We start from the raw sequence: 7,292 nt of genomic DNA, 5'->3' as shown, positions 1-7,292 counted from the left end.
CAATTTTTTAAGTCAAGACTGGATGTTTTCCTAAAACGTGTGCTCTAGTTCAAACAGGAATTAATACAGGGAAGTTATGTGGCCTGTGTTATGCAGGAGGCCAGACTAGATGATCACAGAAGTCCTGTCTATGAATCTCAGACAGTGACAAAGTCAGAAATTAAACATAGGAGTCCTGCCCTCCGGTCCCTTGAGCCTAACCATTAGAAACATGGCCTCCATATTAGGAGCTACTCTACCATATTCATAACTTCACCTGCATGAAAATCAGATTAGACTAGTCAAGGACTAAACAAAATGTCTAGACATACCTCAGATGCCCCTTTATTGAAAAAAAGCTCAGTGTGTGTGTTTTTGTTGCAGTTTTCTTTGTAAGTTTTCTCTAATTTTGCAAAATTTCCCCAATAAAAATGCAAGGCAGTGCGCCATCCTGCAAGTGTTCTGCACGAGTAGACTCTGCACCTCCACTAAACATCATTAACTTCAATGGACACAGGTGTCTGCCTCTATGGAATAACTAAAGGATGGGCATCTAAGTGATATGATCTTGTGACAATATGGCTAATAAGATTACCATGCTTAGACCCAGTCCTGCAACTGACTTCACTGGGACCCTGCATTGGTGCAGCAGCCCACCTGCTCACAAGAAGTTGCAGAACAGGAGTCTTAAGCTGTACTCTTAAAATGCTGCAGTCGCTAATTATAAATACAAATAAATAATGCAAAGATGAACACAGAGAATAAATGAGTAAATTCTAGGAAATGTTAGTTTTTCCATTTGTTTTTCTTTAACAGCCTTTTACCATATGTCCTCAGAGTGGCAAAAAGACCATAACTTAGAAGGTAACAGCCACAATATTACCTGGTTGACTCTTTGTTGTGCAAAATAAAAGAAAATCTGTAAAATAAACTGCAACACCAACAACAAAAGGTTTACAAAGTCAGAAATTTCACAACTGAACATCTAAAGGAGAATGGGGTCTCCTGTATAAGCATTAGGGTGCGATTTTCAGAGATTCTGAGCACTCCCAGCTCCCATTGATGTTGATGGGAGTTTTAAGTGCTAGGTGCCTCTGAAAATCAGATCCTAAGGACTTTAATAGCCAGAGGCCTTTAGGATAGTTTGAGGGGATTAGAGAGAGTTGGAGGAGCTGGGCAGGAGGCAGTTCCCAAAGGCATTGTCAGTGAATCAGAATGAATTGAGAAGCACTTGGGGAATGTACATCTCTGGCTGCTTCTGTAACATTTCTCTCCACTCCCACTTCTGCTTCATAAACAGAGCTTGTGCTAGCCAATGTGCAGCTGCATGCAGTTCATCTTCTTCTGCTAGCCAGCACAATCATGCCTCCTAACCTCATGCCAGCTGGCCAGGTGCAGCTGAGGCTCCCCTGCTCCTCCCATTCCCCTGTCAGCCAGACTGTCTGCCTGTACACCGCTTTCCTCACTCCACGCACTTCTCCAGCCACTGCTCGGCTCCCACTCCCTTCCCTCCCAGCTGCTCCAACTTCAGCCTTGCCCTCTCTCCCAATACTCAGGTTCCCCAGTGCTTTCCATCAGCTTTACTGTTACTCCTATTCTCCACCCACCCTCCCCCCCATCCACCCAATAGTTCTGATATTAATCCAGTTCTTCCATCTGCTGCTCAGACTCATCTGCCTACAACCCACCTCACAACCTCCAAGGGACGCCTCCAGCTGCCAAACATTCCTCCACAACCTGGCACTGAAAATACAGGGGTGAAGGGAAGCGCATCCACAACTCCCAGTTAGCAGTAAACACTTTGCTTTGTTATCCTTGTTTTCCGGTGAATGCCATGCTGGCGGAAGTGTAAGTGTGGTTTGAGCCAGTCCCTATGTACACTTCATCATACTGCTCTTCCGAGGCACTTCAGTAATGACCTGCTGTTCCACCCCTGGGTGTGTTCTATGCCGAGAATGATGATCTGCCAAATCGCATGCTGATTTTTTTCACATAGACAAACATCCAGTAGGGAATAACATGAGTTCATGAATCTCTCTTACTAGAAAGATAGAAAGCCAGGTCCCCAGAGGTGACAGCCTAGTGCATTATCCACTCTACCACCTAGTCCTCTAATAACAGGTAATTTCTCCAAAGAACAACTTCCTTCATATTCACAAGGTTTTCATTTAGCTTCCCTTAATATCCTTATGAATATTTTAAACTGGCCTACACCGGCGGTACTTCTTACACACATTATTTTCCTGGGGACCCGGTTCACAATTTACGTGCCATATATTTGAAAATATTTTACTCAGAATGACTATATGCATCTGTAATTCACCTAAGTATCGTTCGTTCTCATATACCAGTGCATTGGGCTACCTCTCTACTGCGTCTGAGTACCGTGGGAATCAATGTGCAGCTAAGTGGAAAAAGCTAAATCTGTCCTGCACCGAGTTGTGCAGATTTTCTCACTGCCTCTGTCATGTTGTTTTATATTTTAAAGGTACTCACCTGGCACCATTTGCATTCCACATTCGAAAAAAAATATGCACTAGCTAGCCTAGGAAATCTGTCATATTTCCCCTTCTCCCGCCTGTTGTTTGTTGAGCCCACTTGCTATAGCTGAAAGCATATAATTGCACTTTAGGTGTGGAAAAAACATATCACTGACTCACTGGCTGTTATCCAAGTGATCTACAAAGAGCAGTACTAATACACTTCAAAAATGGGCTGAAGATAAATTGGTTTCTGGCCAATTGTCAAGTCATTTCAATGCTTAACATGGCTTTCATGATAACACTTGACAGTATAACTGCAGTCATTATTTTGCTGCGTACTTGATTAATCCTCTCACTAGTAGTGTGGATGGCATAACTATCTCTGTTTTCACCATAATTCAGAATTAATTCTCCAGACCAGTGTGTGTGTTTGTTGGCGTTTTGATATTATTTGTTTTGAAACAGCTTTGAGTTATTTATTCAACACCCTTTTTCTTTTTCTAATTTTAAGTAAATTTTAATTTTCATGAAAAGTATTAGGATTAAAAGACCTAGGGACTGAAGTCCTCTGTGTAGTTATACTACAGGTACAGTATCTGCAGAAGTAGTGCAAGATTCCTCGCACTGTCCTATCAATGCACTTCAGTCCTGTTCTGGCTGGCTGGGGAAGAAGTGATGTCTCAGTATGTGCAGGACAATGGACAGTCAGCTAGTCGGTGACAGCATGGCTGTATAGCTAGAAGGCACTGCTGCCAGGCTCTTGTTCTCTAACAAGGGCTCTGATGGGCTCAGTCAGCAAAACCAGTTGTGCTTTGTGTGGCCTTGGGCCTAGTGACTTATGAAAAATGAGAACAGGGAATGCTGAAGGAAGGGGAGGTTGGGTGGAAGAGGCAGCATGGTGTCTTTCTGGGTACCCTGCCTTACTATGGAGAGCCAATTTCAGGAGAGCTGGGTATGGAAACTAGACCTCCTACTTTATTTGGAGGAAGCTCTGGAACCCACACTATGGATACATTGATGGGGGGAGCAATCTGGAAGTTAGGGCATGTATCAGTGGCTGCCAGGGCTTGAGCTAGGAAGGAGAGGTCTCTAGAATGGCAAAGAGATGACCGTGCACTTGGGTCTCCCCACTCTCTAACAGAGACAGGTGATGGGAGCCACAACGGTGGCTGACAGAGTGGAAGAGATAAAGTGGCAGCAGATCTGTGTTGTGTTTCTACCCCAACATTCACTAGAATCCGTATTGGGTTTCTGCAGTTGTCCCAGGATTGTTTGTGTGTGCTAGAGAGAAGAAACTGTCTCTCTCTAATCCAGTCTCTTTTACATTTTGGTTTATTTTGGAAACATTACTTGTGTTCCCTGTAAGAATTCCCTGTGTACTTTGATTAAAAGGAAGTGAGATGCTGAATTTTACACAAAAGAAAGAAACAGTTAACTCCCTGAAATTCTTGGCTTAACTGAATGCAGCAGCTATCTCTCTGGTGCTGCTTTTTTCAATTCTGCTTTAAAAGGGGAAGCGGGGAATGAGTTTAAAAATATTAACATTTGTCCTGTGATGACTTTCTGCAAGCTGCTGAGCAGGATATTTTTCAAGTCCTGAAAATTTCAGCAGGATTGCCTTCCATTCTAATCAGGTGAAAATGGGATACAGTCATTTAAATGCGTTGTGCAAAGGCAAACTCTTTAAAATCTGGAGCATAATGTATTGAACTGCAAGCAAAAGAGCATCTGAAGTTTTTTTTAAAGTTATTGCCAGAAATGAAGCATGTGAGCATCTACATCAAAAAAACAGATAAATGCTAAGTGGTAACTGATCAATTCTGATATTTTGATGCTACCATGCTATAAATTAAACCATATTTAGGACCTCAGCTTTCCCCAATGAAGTCAGTGATAAAACTTAATGGACAAAACTCAGGAACAGGCCCTAATCTCTCTGATTTGCTGTGTGCTTGCAGTTGCACAGAATAATTTTTCATAGATAATTTCACTTCATATTTTATACTCCAATCCTGCAACTCCCTCACTGCACTATGTAAAGCCCCAGTGAAATCAACTTCAGTTCCACATCCAGGCATTGCTTATGAAAAACTTTAACTATTGGTCATAATTATATGATAATGCACTTGCTGCTGAGCAGCTACGAAGGATTTGTTCTCCTGGAAGAAGTTAATTCTTTGTTGGGAGAGGGATGAAAGGACACACTGAGACCAGTCTTTCCTAGTCTATTTTTAGTTAAAATATGCACACGCCGCAGTTCGTGTTAGCCCATCTTTTATCAAGGCAATATCAACAAAACAGTTGTAAAGATTACAGTTCACAGCCCCTTTTTCAGAATTCCAGCAAAAGCAGCTTTGTTTGAACATCTTTGCTTAGATAGCCTGTTTCTGTGTCAAAACTGTCTCAAGATACTGCTTTGTGTGGGTGTGTCTTAATCTCTGCCCAGAACTCATTAAAACTCCACCCACTTGGGTGGTTGCTACAAAACACCTGGGATTTGAAGTCACTGTGTTTGAGGGTACAAAACTGGGGCCAAATTGAGACCATTTGGAAAATCAGGGCCACAATATGTAGTTATCAGCAACAACATAATTGCACATCAAACAGAAATATTCTGTATTGAGTGTATGAAATAGTTTCTGGTTAGTCTTTTATGCACTCTTAATTTGAAGTCCTCAAATTTTCTTACAGCTAGTTGTTGTTTTGATTATGGTGAATCAAGTAAAAAAGATCAAATCACATATATTTCTTCTTCCTTTTTCTGGTCTTGATAATAGGCTTTTATTTTGTTTTTTGTATGGGAGAATTAAAGTGTTCAGCATCTAATTAATAAGTCAAACTATTACTGAATGCAAGAGCAGTTTTTAAAATGTTGAATAATACACTTTTTAGCAATGGTACATAAAGAGAAGTAAATAAACTTAGCCAAGGAGTTCTGGCCACCAAGCTGAGAAAAATAACCTATTATGAAGAAGTGGGCTTGAACTGAAAGCTTGGATATGAATGTAATCAAAACTTTGGGAAACATTGGATCCAGATCAAAATGTCTCAGCAAATGATTATTTTTGTAATGGCCTACACCAAACCCCCAGATCTGAACATACCCAGTTGTGATGAGGTGTTCTCTCCACACCCCACCTGAAGGAGTTAAGGTAGCTTGGAAGAGGCTAACCTGGTAGGCTGCGCCTGCGGGAGAATTAGGCTGCATAGACAAGCCCTAGTGGAAGATGAATCTCAGCTGAGCAGATGTAAGTTTATACAAAGCTAGGAAGCTGACAACAGAAGGGGCTACAGGAGAAGTAGGCTTTAGTCACTTCCTGGGAGTTGGGAGCTTGAGTTTGACCCCATGGGTGGGCCAGAACATCAAAAAAGAGAAGCGAAATAGGAAGGAGCACTGGGAAACAGCAATGGGGCCTGGGAGCTAGCAGACCAAGGTTGCTAGATAGAGGATGCCTGGACTAGACTCTGAAGTAGTTCGCAGGCCCAGATTCCCCTACCTGCCACTGGGAAGGTGGCATAGTCTTAGATTAGAGGAAGGCCTGGAGAGGTAGTTGGACAGTTGGTCTGGAGAGACTTTAACTCCACCCTGGCATGGAAGGGGAAAAAAACATAGTGACCTGGCCAGAGGGCCAAGCCACGAAGAGGGAGCATGCTGAGTCCTAGAGAGTGGGGCTGCCGAGAGAGCCAAGGAAGGAAAGGGGCATTGGACCTGGATGGCGCCAATCCCCAGAACAGCCAGGGGGAGCTGCCAAAAGGGGAGTGTCACCCATGGCACCCTACTGAGGGATAGTTTGGACCCATCTGTCCTATTACTCAGTCCTGAAGAGTCAAAAGATACTGTGGATTTTTTAGCATATAGGAGAAGAAATTCAAGTCTCTGAGTAGTGTGGGATGAGATTTTAAAATAAGTAGTAATCACATCTTTCCAGTATCCCATTTTATCTATTTTTAACGCATTCTTTAAGTGGAAATAAAATATTCAATATCCTATGATCAAACAGTTGCTCCAAATGAGCTGTGTTTGAATAATGAATCTATTGAATTCTGTCTAGGAGTTATCATCTGTGACTCCCAAAAGTAAATTCTCAAAAAAAAAAATTTATCTTTTCAATAGTACAAGAACAGTTTTATTCTAAAATTCCCTGAGAAGGACTCTACTTCCTCTTAAACCTTCCCTAATAATAAAAACAAGGAAAGCTGAACTGTAAGTGATAGTGATGTCAATTAAGAGCAATGTCCATATTTGTTTGTGCTGTGATACATATTTCATATAACTAGCTCACACACATACACGTGTATCTTGCATCTAATACATATTTGGAGGTAATATCTATGTGATAAATTACAGAGCTATGTGACATATTCACTTATCATGCACCTCTGACTGCTTAGCCTACCCAACAAATCCATCTCCCTGGGTCTTATTCTAAAGTCCCAACTATGTCATCCATTTCAAACAGCCACCATTTCAAAAAAATCCAGCCTACAAGAGAAATATTTCCACTCCTCCATTGTGGAACTCCCCCTAACCTTGCACCTGCCTGTGACTCAGGATGGGCACTATTTAGTCCTGGGCCAGTGATAGCTTTATTAGGCATAAAACTCTCATAACTCTAAAGTCCAAAATCTCCGGATACTTCCGGCCTAGACCCATTAAATATAAGCCTCCCCAACCTCAAATTGGGTCCTGTTCCATCTGTGGATCCTGCTCACAGGAAACACCTCTCCAACCTGGCTACCTGCTCATGGTGAGAAATCGTTCTCCACTGCCTCACAGCTCCTGCTCAGAGGAGACCACCCCCTGACATGGCCCCTTCTTTCTGAGGTGCA

Source organism: Mauremys reevesii, linkage group 11, assembly GCF_016161935.1.
Source record: "Mauremys reevesii isolate NIE-2019 linkage group 11, ASM1616193v1, whole genome shotgun sequence".
Classification (NCBI taxonomy): domain Eukaryota; kingdom Metazoa; phylum Chordata; order Testudines; family Geoemydidae; genus Mauremys; species Mauremys reevesii.
This window is presented reverse-complemented; position numbering follows the sequence as displayed.